This window comes from Anas platyrhynchos, chromosome 2 (assembly GCF_047663525.1).
Source record: "Anas platyrhynchos isolate ZD024472 breed Pekin duck chromosome 2, IASCAAS_PekinDuck_T2T, whole genome shotgun sequence".
Taxonomy (NCBI): domain Eukaryota; kingdom Metazoa; phylum Chordata; class Aves; order Anseriformes; family Anatidae; genus Anas; species Anas platyrhynchos.
The window spans coordinates 108,809,394-108,829,865 of NC_092588.1; the positions used below are offsets into that span (position 1 = coordinate 108,809,394).

Sequence of the window (20,472 nt, forward strand, 5' to 3'; positions counted from 1 at the left end):
GTTTGTTTGGTGGGTTTAGTGGAGATTGTTAGTGTTAGCTCAGAGGTTGGACTCGATGATCTTGAGGTCTCTTCTAACCTAGAAATTCTGTGATTCTGTGATTCTGTGAACATAGACCTCCACCCAAATAATGTGTTCTATTTTTACATAATTAAGCTGGGTGAAATGAGGAGGTGGCTAAGAGCTGAAAACTAATGATCCCCACAATCTGTAAGCAGAGAGATCTTTAATTCTGATAAACTCTGAGAAATCATGAAAAAGTGGTTTCTAGATTATAGCATCTTAGCTATCACAGGAATTTGGGTCTAAACAGTGGGGAAAATTGACAAGAAAAAAAAACATAGTGGAAAACTGAATAAATAAGATGCCAGAATTTGGTGCCTAAAGGCATTCAATTTCTCAGTATCTCAAGAAACCAACAACGCACAGAGAAAATCCTATTGAAACTTAGATTTTATTTTATTATTATTATTTTTTTTTAGATTATTTTTTTGCCACTGAGCTCATGTCCCAGTAGGGCTTTCTGCCTGAATCAGACTGATGTGGGACATTCTAATTGTGATTGCTGGGCTAGCAGGAAACAGTGAGCCCAATGGACTGGTAATATTTAAGTTAAGCCATGGAATAGAGACAGGGCATTGTGGAACACTGAAAAGGACAAGAAGCGTCAAAGTAATGGGTTACCTAGGGTCAAAGAGGAAGGAAATTGCTGGTATAAGTAGGGGTAAACATCCCTTGAAGGGAAAGAGAAGACTGAGTGAGGATCTTATCAATGTTTACAAATATCTTAAGTGTTGGAGATAGTGGGATTTGGCCAACCTCTTTTCAGTGGTCTGTGGGGATAGGACAAGGGTCAATGGCCACAAAATGGAGCACAGGAAGTTCCACACCAACATGCAAAAGAACTTCTTCACAGTGAGGGTGACGGAGCACTGGGACAGGCTGCCCAGGGTGGTTGCTGGGTCTCCTTCTCTGGAGATATTCAAAGCCCGTCTGGATGCCTACCTGGGCAACCTGCTCTAGGGAACCTGCTTTGGCAGGGGGTTTGAACCCAATGATCTCTTGAGGTCCCTTCCAACCTCTACAACTCTGTGATTCTGTGATAGGAGGGTGACTTCCTGCTTTTGGGTGGTCGTTTCTTTGAATGTATTTCCCCAATCTGTTGGCCTTTTGATGGCCTGAGCTATCCCAGTTTAAACCCAGAATAATTTTTTATCTTTAGTTTTAGTAAATAAACATTGATATAGTGGAAAACACAAGCTGGTGGTCAAAGAAAATTGAAGTCAAACCCAACTTCCCTCAAAAGTCAAAACATACTTTTTTTTCCCTCTCTCTTTCTCTTTCCCCCTCCCCCCTCATATTATTAATGCAGAATTGTGAATGTAAAATTTATAACAACAAGGTTAAACAAGTGAATCCTATCTTATTTTAGACTTAGGTTCATGTTTTTTGTCTGTATCTCTTGTTTTGGACTCTCCCTGACAAACAAGTCATTGCAAAATATATTTAGGACCCTGCAGAGGTTAAGATACATGCTTATAATATTCTGTAATAATCAAATACTTAAAAATCATAATCTACTTCAGGATGCTAAAATTTCAGCTGAACTATGTGAAAATTAGTTAAATTAAACAAAGCAGAAAAGGTGGCTACACAGGGCCTTCCCTTAGAAAAGGAAAATATTTTCCTTAGTCTTCCTTTTGCAGCTGATGTACACATACAAGCTCTTCTTTTTGTCCCTCACATGCCTTACCAGATTCAACAATGGGCGGGATTTAGCTTTCCCAAACCCATCCTTGCATGCTTGGCCAGTATGTCTACATTCCCCCTGGGTCACACGTACCTGCTTCCACTTCTTATATTCTTCCTTTATATATTTAAGTCAGGAGATCCTTTGTCCTAGGCATAGCTCCATGCATTCTTGCTGTTCTCGCACATATAAGGAAACAACAACTCTCCCTCCTTGCTGTCCTGGACTATCCTTCCTAAAAAGCCTTTAATCCAGCCATAGCACTTGTGTGAGTTATCCCACCTTTATGGTTCCAAAGAGATCATTAACCTGTAAATGGATGCAGACCTGTAATTCTTTCTGTTCATTCTCCTGGCTTTGTGCATTACTGTAGAGACACTTCAGAGAGGCACAGAGTTGTACAATTTTTTTTGTTTGATATAAAGGTGCCAGTGGTTTTCCCATTATGCCATACTGCAGACACTTTCTTATTTGTGTGCATACACTTGGGGTGGGCTTCCTTTAACACTGTTTTATTGGTTTCAACAGGGCTGTCTCATGCACATCATCTTGTACCCTTTGCTTACCAGCCCAGACCACCACTTCTTCACTTGACTATTAGGTCGTTATCTACCTTCTGTGTTGTTCCTAGCTTTTAGCTCTCCTCACCAAGTTAGCCAGCCTGTTGGCAAGGATGTTTTTAATTAGATTCCATCTCCTCCTAGCAGTCCTTGATCTTCAACAAGGGTCCTGTCAAAACATTCCAAACTCTTATTACCATCCCTTCCTCGGTGAAGAAGTTAACACAGAACCATTTCAGAAAATCACTGAAGGAAGGCTTGGCCCTTTACATTTTCAGAGAAGACTATGAGGGGAGTAGGGTGACCATGTTGTGTCAACAGTTCATCCAGGTAACATCAAAATATCTTGCAGGGTTTCTCCAGTGTAAACCATTCTGTCTTAAACGTATATTTCCTACTGACTGTTTTAAAGCCTCAGCTCCAAAAAAAAAAACATCACAATTAAATTTTAAAGACGTTCATATTTTTCTGTTCAAAAACTTTTATAAGACCTAGACTTACACAACAGCAGCATAAGAGGAGCTAGCATGATATACTAGAGTAACTACAATGAAGAAAACTTTTCCCACATTAACTATCCCAACTGATGAGCAGAAAATTCAGCACTTGTCAGAAGTTTGGCAAAAATCATCATCATCAATATACTAAAGAAATTTATTGTAAGTTTTAGAAAAAAACTTCACATTTTTCCAGAGGCAAGCTTAACAGCATGCACAGACTGAGATGCACATTTATAGCACTCCTTTTTCCTCTCTTATTACAGTGCATGCCCTCCTGCCTGTGAACAAAGATCTTTGCAAGGTAAGAGTCACAACAGGTGGTAAACACTCCAACATTTAAGGGCTTGTTTAGATGGTAAATGGAACCAATCCAATTAAATCAGTTGTAAATCACACCCTTAGCATTTCAGCAGTAGTTAGCATAAGACATAGATTTCAGAGCCATTTCAGTGTAACTTAATGACAATTCTTTTATCGGCTTAAATTACATCAAAACTAGGGTCTACAAACAGACCTCAATCAAAATATTATGAATTAAAATGTAGTTGTTTCTTTTCATTTTAGTTACAACATAGACAAATCCTAAGACTTAATAAACACATGCATACACACAGAGAACACTCACTGGTTCAGTGGGAAGGCAGATTACAAATTACTCAGTGCTGCCAATTAGTGAACAAGCAGGAAAAAAAAACAAAAACCTACAAATAGAAGTAAAATAGAATGCTTCACAAAATGCATGCCATTTCTTTTATCTGAGAAAAAATCATAACTGGTGCCATATAGCATCTTACCAAGAGGACAAATGAACATTCATCCTATTGTACTATATATTGGAAAATACGCAGCATATAGGAAAAAAATTTCACCACAGCAGTTTGTTAAATGTTTAGCAAAGATTCTCAGATGAGACCTGTGTCATTTTGAGATGCATATCAGCAAATGACAAATTAGTGAGATTTTATGCTAATACACTGACATGATTGCTCAGGAATACTGCAAACATGTTTCTGCAGGACTCAAAAACAAATCAGGGCTACTATATACACAGCCTTCTTAAGCTTTCTACCACTGTCTCTGTGGTTATGTTAAATCAGTGCTAAAGCACAAGGGTAAGTGAATCTTTAACCCTGCATACTTGGCAGAAAGTTTTCAAATAACTTTCTTGAAGTAACTTGAGGATTCAATAGAAAATCCTGATGTACTAAGCTCAGTAAGGGAAGAAAAACTGTGCCACATGTGACCAATAACAAACAGGCAGCACAACTTGAATTTCCAATATTGAACACCTCCACAAACCACAGTAATTTACAACATGTCATTAAGCTGCAAAGACTTTTGAGGAAACTGCAGCCAACTGGGAGATGTTGCATAAAGAGACATACAGTGAGACCCAAATAACCAATTGATTCAGCTTTGATACATACTGTTAATGAAGCATCTAGATTACTTTCACTTTCTTGTCAGCAAGCGGGAATGTTTCCCATGGAACATGTACAGCCCAAGCTCTGGCACAGAGGAGCTTTCTGCATCAGGGAATCCTCTGCAGTTGATACAGTCAATAAATAAATACTTTACAACATCAGCATCATCAGCTTCCTCTATGAAACCAGCCCTGAAGGCACAAAATACTGCAGTCACAGTCAGGATGAGTCCAGGTAGATTCCCTGTCTTATATCTCCCAAGGGATACCTGGGGAGCATCTCCCAGGGGATACGTGGAATATATCTCCCACTAATACCTGGGTGAGATTTTGCCACCCCGTAATGAATTTGTGTTGTTGGATTCTGGCTTAGCATCAAAAGACATGCAAAGGGATGTGATTACTCTCAACAAATATACCAAGGAGGAAGAATAAGAGGGAAGGAAAGAAGAATGTAAAGACAGTGTTGGCGCAGGAATCAGCCAGAAGTATGTTTAGATAATAGAAAAAAAGGTCACATCTGAAGTGTTTCTGAGGCATGTTTTGCATGGGGAAAAAAAAATGAAAGGGGGGAGGTGGGAAGCCTTTTATTATTTTTCATATAGAACTTCATTGGTTGACGCCAAGCATGATACAATACAGTACTTGTGACAGGAAGGGACAGCCCAGGAAGGTCCCTTGACACCTGCCAAACCTTATATACATAAAGAGAGAGATGTAGATACAGGTTTGTTATTTATAGCAAGGTGAACCTCAGGAGAGTAAAATCACAAAGGCAAATTTATTTTCTCAAGGAAAAATAAAAAAACCAACAGAGATTCACTAACATAAGCAACTGCATTATAACATTGGCTGTTGCTTTTTCAAAACATTGGCATGCTGTTGTCATGCAGCTATTATGAAGAAATCATACTGTGAAGCAAGAAGCCTTCCTGCAAACCAGGATGGGAACTACAGAATCAGCTGCAGTTTTTTCACTGCAGGGGTTTCTCTGAAGAAAAAAAAATAAAAAAATCTGATCATCAGTTTTGCACGCACTAAGAAAAATTCAGTTTGCAAACAATGAACATCCTTTGTGTTCAGCATTGGCAAAGCAATTGATTCTACTTTGAGATTGGACCTGTGCCACTGCAAAAGCAGTTCGTCTTTTCTGTTCTGAAAAGTGCTGTAATGAAGAGCTTCAACAGAGGGGATTTTTATCATTAGACTCGGGCTATGATTTCTTTCAATTTCTCTCACTTCACAAAACAAAATGTATGGAATCCATCATTCCAGCATATTGAGAAATAAAGTAACTCTGAGACACTGCAGAAGATGTTAGGACTTATTATATAACAAACAAATAACTTCCAATATGTTGTTACCTTCCTACTTTCTCCACCAAAATTCAGAAACACATTGTGAGGATATAGCTTCCCATTGAGTGAATACAAATATTGAGGCAAAAACATGACTCTCTTAAACAAAGAAATCATCTCTTTTGAATCAGAAGATTCAATGGATATTTCTTCCAATGGGTCTCAGTGTGCATTTGGTGGAATAACAGAGAAATACATTTGGTGGAATAACAGAGAAAACCCCACGTGACTATCAGACAAGGAACAGGGTCACATAAATGGAAAACACAGTTAGCGTGCAAGAGAGCTTTTCCTTTGAACTCTTATGTGTTCAAGTGCTCACACTCTCTCAAAGCAGTAACCTTTCTACATCCAAACAAGCAGGATGAGATCACTTGGAAAATCTGGCCTTTAAATGGCATCTTTGTGATAAAGAATGAGTAATTCCCTATAAAAATGGGGGACCCTACTACTGATTTCTGAGCCCAAAGGCTTCTTCCCCCCCCCACCCCCCAACTGTATCAGCTTGTCTAATAAAATATTTCATTTCTCCTTGTAAACCTTGCATCTCTCATATCCTCAGACCATCTTGACTAGAACAACCCCACTGCATTAAAAAAGACTTGCAGCCTTAAAACTTGACAGACGTTTCTTTTTAACACCTTTTTATACAAAAGCAATAACAGCAGGTAGTAAACCAACACTGCTGCACAGCATGGAGTAGGAAGGAAGTGCTATAAACCCTATCACAATTATTTCAGTGAAAGACAAGGCCATCATTAGTGTGGTATTGATCAGTCTCCCCCTCCCATCTCCACTGTTTGGAAATTCATTCACATTATTATTGCTGTTCCAGACATTATTATTATAACAGACCTGCATTATACAATAAGAGGCTTTGGTATAATTGACATCTGAAGCACCAGGGAGCTTGAATGTTTGCTACTGGTTAGAATGTGGTCTCCAGAGGGAGACTTTCCTTCTCACAAAAGGGGCTATCACACAGTCATTGCAGTGTGTAAATCAAATCCTCAGTGACTGCTGTTTTTTCATTACTTGTCTGTGACCTGGAACTAAATCTCTGCAATACTGTATTGCTGATTACCCACCTCTGGAACCCAAAACAATACACCACAATGATGAACCAATACCTACAAATGGAGTAAAGCGAATGACCTACCTGGGTTAAAACAACAGAAACTTGTTTATTTTTTTTTAGCCTTTTTAAATAGAAAATTGAAAATATAATCCCACTGTTTGAGCCATAGGTGTTGTGGAAACTCTCTGACTTCCATGCACAGCTGGGCACAGGCCAGACACAGGAAGCACAGGTAGATTTAAAGCATCTATTCTCCCCACCCCCAGCCAAATTAACCTTTTGACAGAAATGGTCATTAAAAGAGCCACATGTTGCACGTTAAAGGCCACATCAAAATAAAAGAGAGCAATTTATATAGGATTTCTTCTGCGAGAGCAACGAGTGCAGTGAGAAAGCCCAGGCATGCCTGGGACTTCGGTCCGGCAGAGGGCTGAACACAGGAGCTGGATGTAGGCAAGTACACATGCAGTCCTATTGAACACCAGCCCCCACTTGAGGTTATTCACTGAACAAAGCTCCTGAGGAAAATCAGGTCACAGCCCCCAGACAACACATGAAAAAGACCAATTCTAATGTCTTTCCAGGGCCAGCTCCCACTCATGGTAATGATTTATAAGAGGGAATTGAGCCCACAACACTGTCCCCTACATTTACCATGGTGTGGGGAAATTCTGCTGAATACCTCCAAATCAACAAACATATTTCACCAAGTTCATAAACTGTGTGAGCAAGCCTGAGGAGGAAATCCACCCACACAACCATTTGCATGGCTTCACAAGCCCAAAGGCCTCTAGATCACTCATTTAAATGGTGACTTCCCGCTCACAACAGGCTCCCTGGGTGACTGTCAGCTCCCCACCCTGCCTGTAGCAGCTGTGTGAGGCACAGCCAAAGAGCAATACATGGCTTAATTCCCTGCTGCTATCATGGCTTCAAGGAAATGCTGCAAGCTAGAACAAGTCTCAAACACCTATTTTTAAGCTGGGAGCTGAAACAACTCTGCCAACACAAGAACTGAGCAAAGGAGAAGGAAGAACTTCAGATGTCTTAGGGATCACTAGCACTCTACCCCAATGAAGGGTAGCTTTCCCCAAGGACACACAAGCGAGCTTGAGGTCCTTCACTCTCACACCAGTCTGTCTGTGCCCCCTCCCCCCAGCAAGTCACACTCATGAGTTCACATGGCAGGAGAAATACTACACTACTTTATTCACAGTCTGCTCCCCTCTCTGTAAAGATGACCTTCACCCTTCCCTCAACTAGGCAGAAATGAAGCGATTCTGCAGCACAGAACAGTGTCTCCTTCCCATGCCAAACTGATCCGGAGCTTGATAACATGCTCAGCCACCTAAAGCAAGAAACAAAGGCCACAGTATCTGCAGACTGGCAGTCACCAGCTGCAACCTGCCAGGATATAAGGAAAGGGAAAACCCAGGACTGTATGCAAAGAACAAATCTCAGCCCAAACCTGGCATGTTGTAAACCAGTACCTATAAGGTTTTCACTACTTTTCTTTGATTTACTGGACTGAGATCAGTGGAGAGGCAGACGGAGGAACTTCTTGACCTGGTATTGAATGCGTAATATACAGTCAAATGCAAACCCTGGTGCTCTATGAGCAGTGAATCAGAGAAAGGCAGGAGGTGACTGCTTCCATCCCATTGGGGATGGATGTCTCTGATGAAGTAGGCAGAGAAGCAAGAGGTGCTGGAGCAGAGGCCAAACACAGGAGACACAGGATAAGCTTGCTGCCTACATGCAATCAGAGCACAGGGACCTAACAGCTGACAATACTAATTTGGACAATGCCCTTAATAACACCCTTTAACTTTTGGTTAGCCCTGAAGTGGTCAGGTAGTTGGGCAAGGTGATCTTTGAAGGTCCCAACTAATTATTCTGTTCTCTTTTACCCACAAGCCAGCAACAAACTAGCTTAGTCCTGTCCTGAAGAAAAACACAAGGGACAACTAACAGAGTTCACTTAGGAAGAGATGAGAGACCAAAAGACCTGTCTGCCATAAGGAAGGTGCTGGGCTTAATTTTGCCACTCCTTGCCTTGGCTCCCTCTGACTATGGAAGATATGGGCACCCACCCAACCAAGAAGATGATCCAGCAGCCCCCACAAACCAAGACAACTGTGCCAACATTTGTTTTCAATATTCAGGAAAGCCAAGCAAATAAGCCTTAGCACTTAGTACTAAAACGAAACAATGGAAGTCATGGCCCTGAAACCTCAGTGGTGCACTCCTCCAATTATTTCAGACAAGGCCCAACTTATTTGCCTGTATTTGTACTCGGCAGGGGGAGGTGAACTTATCTGCTGCCTGTGATGTCGGCTTAAGAGCTCTGTTTAGGACACCATCATAATTCTTGTCATTCTTTTTTGCTAATGGTTGCATACCTTTGATTAAAACCTGCATGGTGCATTAAAGGCTAAAACAGATGATGAATGCCACATAATACTTTGTGTTAGATCACAGTTGATTAGAATTTTTGATGATCCAGCAGCTAGAAGAGGAGACTGCATAAGCAGTGAAAATACTCAGCTGTTACTGTTGTAGGAGGCGGTGGCTTTTGTTTGACATGAGATACAAAACAGTAACTAAATGGACAATGTACTCTCTTGGTCAATGAATGGCTTTATACCACAAAAGAATTCTGTAAAGAAAAGCTGGTGAATTAATCAGTCCAAATATTTATAAGACTTCTTGCTTGTTTTCAAGTGGGCAGCCCTCCCCCACCAACATCATGATTTCAGAGCTGGATGCCAGCTAATTTATTTTTCATCACTGCAAATCTAACAGAAGAGCATTTTAAACAAATAAGCAAACAACAAAGTAGTGCAGTAAAAGTTAAAGATACTTGACCAAAGTGCATCTCACATCAGCATCCAGACAGATATCTTCACTAATCTCTGCCATCACACCAGTTAAGCAAAACAGCATTGTTGCTGTGAGTGAAAGATTTGGTTCAACAGGACAGACAAGTTACAGAGGAGGAAGTTGTCTGATTAAGCACAATACTGTCAGAAAGCTGGCTCTATGAGCAGACCAAACTTGCAGCACAGGGAGGTTTGCTTTCTAAGGTCATCCAAAATTTGGTAGGTGCACCGAACAAGCTCATTGAATGGGAACAAAAGGGAAGAGCTGGAGATGATGACTAAGGAGAGATGGAAGAGAGGAGGGAAAAAAAGCAAACCGTTTCTATGGTGCTGTCTCCAAACAAGGAGAGTGGATTTCATGTGCTTTTTGGTGGCCTGATAACTGAAAGAACATCAGATTTTTTCTTATATGTAGCTTTTAAAGGCCCCTTCTTCCATAAAACAATTTTCTTAAAATATTCCTTTTTCCCTATCTATTATGCAAAACCTCAGTAATGTCAATGGCAAAAATCTACAGGCAAAAATAAACAAACAAACAAATAAATAAAAGGCAGTAGATGCAGATATCTTACAAGACTGGGCACAAGTTAATAAATCACTATTTGTAAAACAGCTGCTAAATATGATCAATGGCCTTGCTAGTGCAACTAGTTTTACTAACCATCTCAACCTTTTAGCTCAGCAGTATATTGATATTACAATGGTTTCTTTTGCTGTTAATGCCCTGCATATACATTCCTATGCTAGATCTTGGCACTCAATAGATAGCTAAGGTTACAGCAGTGCTTCTCTCCGGTGTGTACTTCACCCTTCACTAATCTTAGGTCCTTGCTTGGATGATTCTCTCTGAGGCAAGAAACACTCCTTGTGCATCCCAGGAAAACCAGGGTGGCAGGAGGATGCCATTAGAAGGGGTATTTATCTTAGGTAATCATTCATCACGTTGCAGAACATCCGGTCGTGTTTAGGCCAGTGTTATCCAGGAGATCTCCAGTCATAGTGTATCGTCACTGCTATCCAGACACGCTCTTCCTAAAGTAGGCTGCTGTAATCTGAGAAAAAACACAGCTGCATTTCTAGCTTCAAAGCCAAACTAGTGCTATCTCCAAACATGTATTCTTTTCCAGTTTCTGCTGCCCACAATTCCATTGCAGCAGATTACGTGTTTAAGATGCATAAATGGAAGGGAAGTCTTCTTAGGGAAAAAAAAAAATAATGCACAGATCTGCAAAATACATCACTGACATCAATGACAGCTTCAAACAAAACTAGTACGACAAGCCAAAGAAGTAACTAAATAATCTCATCTGTTATGGAGATAATTGGTTTTGATTCCCAAAAACTGTATCAAATTTTGTATGTATTTTCACTGTGTTGTGATTAAATGTTCTTTCCCCTTAATGTTTGAAAGGGAACATACTCCAAAGGCACACTAGCTAGATTACATGGACCCATATAAGTTTCGAAATCTTGAGATCATCCTACTTTGATCTCAGAAGTTGATTGTTGGAGCCCCCACAGAGCAGAAAAATAGCACAGGAGGGTCTTTTCACTGATATACACATAAGGAAAAACTTATGAGATTTCTGTGAAATTGCTTTGGTTTAGAATTTTTCTCAAGTGCTTCATTTCAACTATAAATAGAAAATAGAATCTCATGACAAAGATGTAGTTGACATAGTGTGCAATTTATCATCTGTGAGCACATTTCAGAGTACTTGTCTCAAAGCTGACATGCTGTGTGGACTGTGGAATATGACTATTTTAATATATTCCATGACAAATGCAAGCCAAAGTAGCTGGGATGCAAACAATCCACAAAGAAAATTCACTATTGGCTCTCCTGATTTGGACTTCTTTGTGATAGTAGATAACCTTGCAAAGTCAAAACTGTTACAGCATAAATGGGAAAAGCATTGCTTCTGTGGCTTGCTTCCTACGGTGCTTTTGTCATGACTTGTAAAGACCTATTCCTGGTAGTAAACTGTTAAATATATTTGACTTCTTCCCCACGTATAAAAATACCACAGACATGCAAATGATCATTAACATATATGTAGACACCTACTGAAGTAAACAAACTAGCATAAATAAAAATGAAAAGACTGGATTCCAAGGCTGTCAACTCCCTTTTGCAGTATCTTTCTCCTGGGAACCATTTCTAGCAAGAACGAAACAGAATCCTTTACAGTAGGTCACTTATGCTAAAATATTCATATTCTTACACATCTCAGACAGCAGGCCCATGGATGTAAATCCACATTTACTCTACTAGTACCAGAATAACTTAAAGCAGAAGCTGACCTCATCTGCTAAAATCCAATATAACACGTGAAGGGTTGTCAGTGATTTAAGGCTACAGTACTTGGGAGGTAAGGTGCCCAATATCAGCAAGCAAGTTGCTTTCATAAGAAGGGGCTGTTATAGGAAAGGGATCTCATTTCAGCCCACTGGCATTTTGGCATTAGTGACTATATTGTACCAAATGCTCTTGGATTTTCACAGAGAATTTTTTCTTGTATGTGCTCCATGAAAACTGCCCACATGCTATAAAGACAAACTTGTTTCTTTACTACAGATTAATGGTCAGGCAATTTAAAGGTTCTCCATTCACTCTGAGCCACTTTCCACCTCTCTTTGCACAAGGATAAATCCAGAGTGATGAGTTTGACTCCAGCAGAAATCTCTGGATTTACACAGGAATAACTGATAGCAGACATTGGCCCATTTGTTTTACTAATTTCATAATAAAATAAAGCAATGGCAGACAACAGTTCATACAGAATAAGGCCCTGACCGGTATTTGCACAATTTTCTGCTTCCTCTAGTGTCTGCTTATTTTATGCAAACAGCACATAGTCCTGCAACTGGGAACAGTAATAGCCTTATACTCCAGTGGTCTAGCCGCCAGAGGGCAATGAAACACACGGACTGTGTCAGCATCTTACTAATGGAGCTTTTTGGCCCCGAGTCTGGGAGATGAAAAACTGCTGTCATTAGTTAGCCATAAACACACTTAGCACCTGCCATGAGGCGGCCCGGATCTGTTTTAAGATCAGATCCAGCCTGTGCTCCTTCTCAACCTTACATGAAGAGGGTGAGACTGCAATTTCTCTCCTAACGCTGGTCAAACCTTGAGAAGTTAGCAGCTTCCATAGCTGTAACAGACAACAATTTATTGGTGACCTCAGAGCCTGAACCACTAGAGAACCCTACCCAAGGCTGTCAACAAGCAGCTGGTCCCATTGTCATCCACATCCCTGCATCTCCATGAAGCTCAGGAAAGGAGTTCGGACAGCACCCTGCCACCCAGGAAATGGCTCATTCAGATACATTTGATGCCACCTGGCAGGAAATTATAACATTCTTTATGCTCATGACAAAATGTCATTCTGTAGTTTTCACTCCTCTGGGGTGGTTTTTCACTCTTCTGCATCAATTATTTGCAAATGACAGTTTTGAAGTCCAGTCAGAGGCTAAGAATTGGTTATACTTTCAGTGCTAGGAGATTTTGTATGTAATACATCTCTGGTTTCAAGTCACCCTCCAACATCTTATAATTTTGATAACCACAGATCAAACACAAATCTTACTTTTGTGGGTGACTAAGGCATGCAAAATGGAAGGTAATTTTTTTAATGACACTATTTAATCATCTTTTTCGCGCACCAGAAATTTCTACCTGGGATTTTAAGTAGCAGATATGAGATTTGTGTGCCTAGGTAAATTGTGATTGGCCTAATCCAGAAGCTAGCTGCTTCCATTTGTATGATGAGAGCACTCTGAGTCAGCTGCTTATTATGAGAGTCCATATGTTCAGAAGATTTGGGGATAGAACATGCACACACATGACCTGATGTAAGAACATGTGTTCTACACACATATATGACCTATGAGTAGGTGGCTTATAGCTTTCCAGCTCTGCTGTTCTCAGCCCTGGATTACACTAGAACAAGCTCAGAATGACTCCTGCAGCATCCAAGTACTGACAAAGTCTTCCCTGTTTTCCTTGCTGCTAATCTGGGGTCTGATCTGAGATGGTGTTGAAGTCCATGGGAGCCAAGGTGATTTCACAACATCACAGAATCAGCATCTTAATCACATTTAAAATATTTCATTAATACAAAGCCAAGGAATGAAGGCAAACATTGACCATAAATAATCAGAACTTTAAAAACCAAGTATGCTATCTGCCAGACAGTACCAACCAGCATGACTTCTGTCTTACAGACATGAGTCAAATGCTTAGATTAACTTTCAGCACTACTATATTGGTATTAATGATTGATATCTCAAGGACTGGTACAATGGTAGAGTTTGCATGCTTACCAATGAAGGAGAGAACTCCAGCAGGTACAAAAATAAAGAGTTCATAAAGGTCTGAGTATTTTGGTCTAATAGAGAGGATAACATTTCTGTACAAAGTAAGGAAGTAGTCAGGGTGCCTAAAAGATGAACAGATTTAAGGAGGGAAAGGAGAGAAGAACTGGGACTGGGATTTGGAACAAGTTTCTGTAAATGTTGCTTTAACTATTAATCGAGGAGTAAACAGTATATTAAATTCTTATGGAATATATGCATGAAAAGCAGTAGCACAAGTCAGATTTGCCCCATGTGGATGTTGTTTATGAAGCAGCCTCCTTGGAAATGTTCCTCAGACTTTTGACAGATGAACTTTCTGTAGGTTGTACGTTTGAACATGGAATGCCTATTGTTTCCATCTGCCTTTGGCTTGTACAGTTCCTTGGGGGTTTAATACAGAGACAGACATTTAGTGGAAAGAAGGGTTTATTGAGTGGCAAAAGCACACTCTAGGAGAATGCACTAAGAGGAGGGGAAAAAAAAAAGAAAAAAAAAAAAAAACACAAAACACCAACCACTGGTTTCTACAGAAATGAAACCATCGCAGAAGAAAAATGCTTTTAAAAAAACACATACATTTTTCATGGAGTGGGCCTAAAGCACTTATTTATATTTCATCTCTGTATGACACGGTTTCGCTCATCTAATTCCATTTAGAACATTACAATTTTTGTTTCAAATGTCTCTGTGCTGAAACGTATTCTCTAAAGTGCCCTGAAGCTGCTGGTATTGTGAATGTTATCTAAATGACTCATTCGAATTTTTAAGGACAACTCAGCTTAGAAATACTTTATTCTGTTTTTCAATTATTATTTTTTTAAAGTTTTTAGTTTGGGGTGCAAAGAAGAAAGATGTAGAACAACAGATAGCATTTGAATGAAATCACACAATTGCTGCTGTTTTCTGCTTTATGGGATGAAGCCAAACATGTGCAAATGGCATGGTTTTTCCTGATATGCACAGAGTGATTCTTGATTGCTTACGGCATTCCTGCAAAGGCCATTTCATGAAAAATACAAATCTCTGTCTCTCTTTGATTGGGAATCGAAAGACAGTGCTGCTTATATGATGTCTGTTTCTATGTTGCTGGTACACATTCTATAAATAGCAGAACTTCAGCTTAGCATTTCATGTATACATTGTCTTTGCACACCTGCATATACCTGTATTGTGAAATCCTAGCTCCAGCAAAACCACTGTTTTCTTGCAATGCAAATTATACCATAATATCACATACACGAACATTCACAAATACTTGTCTGCCTATACGGCAGGTTAGGTTCTGCATCATGAGGACAGGCTTTGTTGTTTTGCTGAAGTATACAGGCTTAAGAGGTAACTTACATGCTTTTGTAAAACAGGATTTAAACTCGGGAATTACTTGCTGACTTCACTGACATTGAAAAGTCACTGTAGAAATGATACTCCTATAGTACTGACACACAGAAGACAGGAATTCATTTGCTACATGGTTACTTTAGCTGCAAGAATAATACTTTAAATGAGTTATCTTTTCTTTCACATTGGTTGCTTCTGTACAGAGCCAAAAAGTTAGTTGAAGGGGATGTCCTTCCAGACAGCACATACTCCTAGTTGAGATAAATCCGCACAACTGCATGTTTTTACATATGGAAACATAGAATCTGATGGCTATTTATCGGTTGGTCCTTACAATTAAACTGAAGAAAGCTGGACTTCTGCTCAGTAGAGACCAAGCTTTTCTCAGACTGCCAAGATAAGCCCTTTGAAGGAGTCAGGCCATTTTTTCAGAACAGAGAAGCATCCTTTCCTAAATAATCTCCCCAGCCTTAACCAATCAGACAGCATATGCATATATATAATTCCCTAAAAATTATGGCCAAAAAGGATACCAGATGCACCTACTGTGTATTCACAGATCATTAAATTTAACTGAGATATCCTAGCTGATGCCCAAAGACTTTAGTGAGGGCAAAGCACTCCTGTGCTTAGGAAACTGTCTGCCACAGACATAGAATTGGCAAGACCAGAGGAAGCCCTGCAATGGCAAGGAATTAATCATGTGAGATGTACACAAATGATCCTAGCAGATGAACCACACCTCATGCTATATGAGGTGAAAGATCCACACAGCCTGCCAACCTGACCCAGGGAAAATTCCCTCCCAGGCCTACTAAGGCAATATATAATCACTCACTATACCACCTACGAAGAGATATCCTGCTGCAGCCAATCTCTGATTCTGCAGAGGAAAGTAGCTAATAACAACAAAAAGAAGAACATCCAGAAATCGTTTTTTTCCTTGTGCAAGGGAAGGAGATGAAAAATCTGCCCTGATCTTCTTCAGACAACTCACGGAAACTCTGAGCCATGACATTCATTCAGGTCTGCTAATTGTCTTCATGGGGAGTCGCTGGCTGTAAGCTTTTCGGTGCAATACTCTGCCCTAAAGGAAGGGAACGAGCAAGGATAGCTGTACAGGGCCAGAGCCATTCAGCCCAGGATCAACTAAAGGTTTGAAGTGATCACAGTTCTCTCTGTGTCTTTCCTAGAGGGTCAACTCTGTTGTTGAATAGATCCTGCAGCCAGAAAACAGCTTCTCCTTTCAAGACCAAATTAGATGAACTTCAGCTTCTGACATCCAGGTGGATAAGCCTCTGCTACCAGGTATCTTACTCATCTTACTCAGATGGCCTCTCAGCCTGCTCCTCAATTAACTGAATACTCTGAATTCCTTAAGCTCCTGATGCTTGCTTTATAAAATGCTGTAACCTATTTTATAGTTCAGCTTGTGCAGAACAGGACACACCATCCAAGGGGAAACTTACAAATAGTGCTAAGTATTTCTATTTTCATGGATCATGTCAGCTCTTATTTTTTGCTACAGCACAGCAGCAAAAATTCAAGTTACAGGAATTATCTGTGATGCCACCTAAGTCCTTCTGCAAGCCATTGCTTTCCAAAATACAATTTAAACCATACTGTGTTCCAGTATATACCAGTTTGGGTCTGGCTGTATTAAAACACACTTGTTTGTCGCAATGGATAGATTAAACTAGGTGATCGCTCTTTACCTGGCCTTATTGTTTATCTCCTCACTATTTTTTGCATTGGACTTGACCAGAAGATAATACACATCACTGAGTAGATCACTGATCAAGATTTGCCTATTCCCCCCTCCCAGTGTGTTGGGAATAAATTTACAATAAAAGAGCCTGAATGAATTACAGGGAGAAGATGCATGCCGATAGTGACTGTCACAACTGGAAGCAGAGAAAGATTATTGAACGAGTATTTTAGGCAGTGGGTAAGCTATAAAACTGGATAATTTTTCTTTGCTCGTACAGAGAAAAAAAAAAGTAGAGGAGAGATTTTGCTCAGGGGATGTCAACTGCACTGCTGATTGAGGTGGAAAATCTGTGAAGGAGCCCCTTGTTAGAACTGTTGGCAGTGTATCATCCAGTGCTGTACATGCTTTCTCTGAACCAGGCAGGGATTTTTCATTTCATACATCATTCAGAACTTGCTGTAACCCTTCCAAAAGTCACATTACATTGTCATACATTCCCACTAACACAAAGACCTTCGTTTCATGAAGAAAGTAGCTGTTCTGGAAGATGGGGACAGGGAGCAGATGCTATCAGTTGCCTTTTCACATTGAGGCACGCCACCAACATGCACACTCAGGGAAGCAGTGTTTCTACTGCAGATGAATTGCATCTCCCAACCTCTCAGCACCTGTCTTCCACATGGGGTTTAGCACCTGGGTGTTCTGCATCTTTCTAACACCTTTCTCCACTGCCAACCTATCATTCCATGCCTATTCCACTACTTACTACATTCCCAGCCAAGCTAAACACAGGAGTTGCTTCCAACAAGTTAAAAAAAAAAAAAAAAAATCTAAAACCTAAGAAAAGCTCAGCAACATATCTTAAACCATTGGCTATAACCCTCCCTATTCCCTAAAGAGAGGAAGGCTAGTCCGTATCATATTTCCTTCATAGGAAGGGGACTGCTTTTCCTTCAGCAGAAACACTACAAAGCAAGCTATGTCAGGAGTAAATGCTGTACTGACAAAGACCTCACTCACTTTTTAGATGAGTTATCAAAGGTTTGATCAGCGGGATCAGGATATCAAACAATAATGTTCAGTCCAGAATTTATACATCTACTCCAGTATATGAGCCAAATACCAATTTAGGTATTCTGCCATGAAAGAAAAAAAAAATCTTTCTGCTGATTCTGTTGGATAAATCAGTTTTTACTACTGTACACTAGTGACATATGATGTTATACAGTTGCCACACTCTGTCCTACAGTCACCATGCATGTTTCACCCCCCCCCCTTTTCATTGCTCTTATACCAGCTCTTTAAATTATTTTTGCATCCTGCAGGATGAGATGAAGGTGCTACATAATAGGAGATTAATTATGTTGTTATTTAGACACAATCTTGCTGATTCTTCCTCTGACATTTCTATATCCAGTATCACTTGAAAATCAGTACAACAAAGTATTAGAGCTCTGCATCAGCCCATACAAAATAGTAATTAAACTGAATTGAACTCATCCCCAATGTAAGTAGTTAAATATACAAACCATTCACTGTACACATTCACAAAAGATAAGAGTAAGGCTCACTTGGATTAGGAGAAATGTGAAAAGGGCATTTTAAAGCGTGGGATTTTTTTTGGTGGTGGTGAGGTTGTTGTTGTTGCTGTTTTCTTCTTTTTGTTGTTTTGTTTTGTATGTTTGTTTTGTTGTTATCATTTGTTTGGTTGGTTTTGGATTATTTGTTTGTTTGTTGCTAGTTTAAGATGAAACATCTTTCAAGACATGTTATACAAGCCCAGCACGACAGTGTTGAATCCACTACAGGTATAAGCTAGTAACTTTGCTTCCTGCAATCTAACCATTATGATGACAGCATTAATTTCCCAATCTCATCTTTCTTCCTGCAAAAATGTCCTATTCACCCTTTCTTTCTCTTTCAGAACAGCTTCCTGTCCAAACTTTGAAAAGCCTCTGTCTGTGGAAGCAGTTTTGGAGCCCAGGATAGCCAGTAACCAGGCAATGTTCAGGAATGTTGGCACTACTACCCGCCTATTCTTCACCTATTTAGTGACTGAAATAGTACTTTAGTGGTCAGGAATGCCAGCACATCATTACTTCAAATTGCCTTTCTGCAGGGGGAAAATGGAATAAATAGAAATCAGACTAGGATATCTGAATTTCCACACCTTATATGTTTTTGTCCCATTGCATCTTTGCATCTGCCTGATAATAATCTTTCAAGGCCAAAAGGAAAAAAAAAAAAAAAAAAAAAAAAAAAAAAAAAAAAAGCTACACTTAATTTGATCACTGTTTTCTATTAATCTTTGCTGTTTTCACATCTGATCTTATCAAGGTGCAAAAGTATTGGCCTGCTCCAAACAGAAGCAGAAATGACCAAGGAAGCTGCATGAGCATTTGATATGCTTTTTAGAATACAAACAAGAAAAAACTGATGGAGAAAAGGTCAATTAGGTAATGTAACCTGTGTATTTTGTTAAATATATCCCTCCCACCGCCCAAAACTTAGATATTTAACTATGTATCCATTAATAATGTAGCAAAACAATGCGGCAAAATTAGACAATATTTATCACCAGATCAAATTTGAAACAAACAAATAAAAATAAACAAACAAAAACACATTATAAACATAATGTTGAGAAAACTTGTCTAATTATACACACTGCCAGTACTCATTTTTTACTCACAGGTAAATATTAAAGAATTTAAATAGTAATATATTTAGTAATCTAAAAAATAGTAATCTAAAAAATAAAAACATCGTTTTTTATAGCTAATTTATTAACATGATGCAGTCCTTGCAATCCTAATCTCCAAATTGGCTACATAGCCCATGAAATATTGTGTTCGAAGAGTAACTTTAATAACAAATTGTAAACAGGCTGACAGAGATATGTCAATGAAACCTAAAGAGCAAAAGAGACAAGTAAAACAAAGGAAAGTTGTATCACTTTGAGCTTTGGCAGCCTGTCTACTAGAAACTCTTGGATCTTTATCTTAGTCCTGGGAAAATGTATTGACTAATCTTACAAAAACTTTTCCTCCCTCTAATGACCTGTCAAGCTCAGGGTGATAGCCATTGTCTGGGCCAACCAGGTCATAGCCAGCACCAGTGAGTGAATGGTATTAAACACCAATGACAGTGGCATAAGGTGATATAATGCTAAAACAGTCAAAGCCTTTTCCAAAACTCAAATCATTTGAATGGTCACTTTCTGCTCTACTGCTTTACTCAGGCTTTGATGACAAATATGCCTGAAAAAATATACCAGGATTTGGACCTCCCTAAAATCATTTATGCCTCCATTTACTCTTTAAGGATAAAAATCTTCTCACTATTGAGGTTATTAATCACAATCAATTACCAAAAAAATGTGTGTGTGTGGAGGGGGGGGAGGGGGGAGGCAGACCTTTCTAAATGTTCATGTATTATAAAGAGCAACAATGTTTTTCATGCGCTTTTACACTGGGACTCAGTTTTAGAAAGAGTTGACTGTAACAGTAA

The 20,472-nt window shown here is 39.5% G+C and overlaps 1 long non-coding RNA gene across 1 annotated transcript; it reads left to right on the plus strand.

Annotated features, from left to right (window-relative positions):
- Positions 1-3,046: 3,046 nt before the first annotated feature.
- LOC119716201 (uncharacterized) lies at positions 3,047-19,640 on the plus strand. The gene is made up of 3 exons (XR_005263990.2): positions 3,047-3,111; positions 16,445-16,559; positions 18,887-19,640. It is a non-coding gene; the product is annotated as an uncharacterized lncRNA (long non-coding RNA).
- The last annotated feature ends 832 nt before the right edge of the window (positions 19,641-20,472 follow it).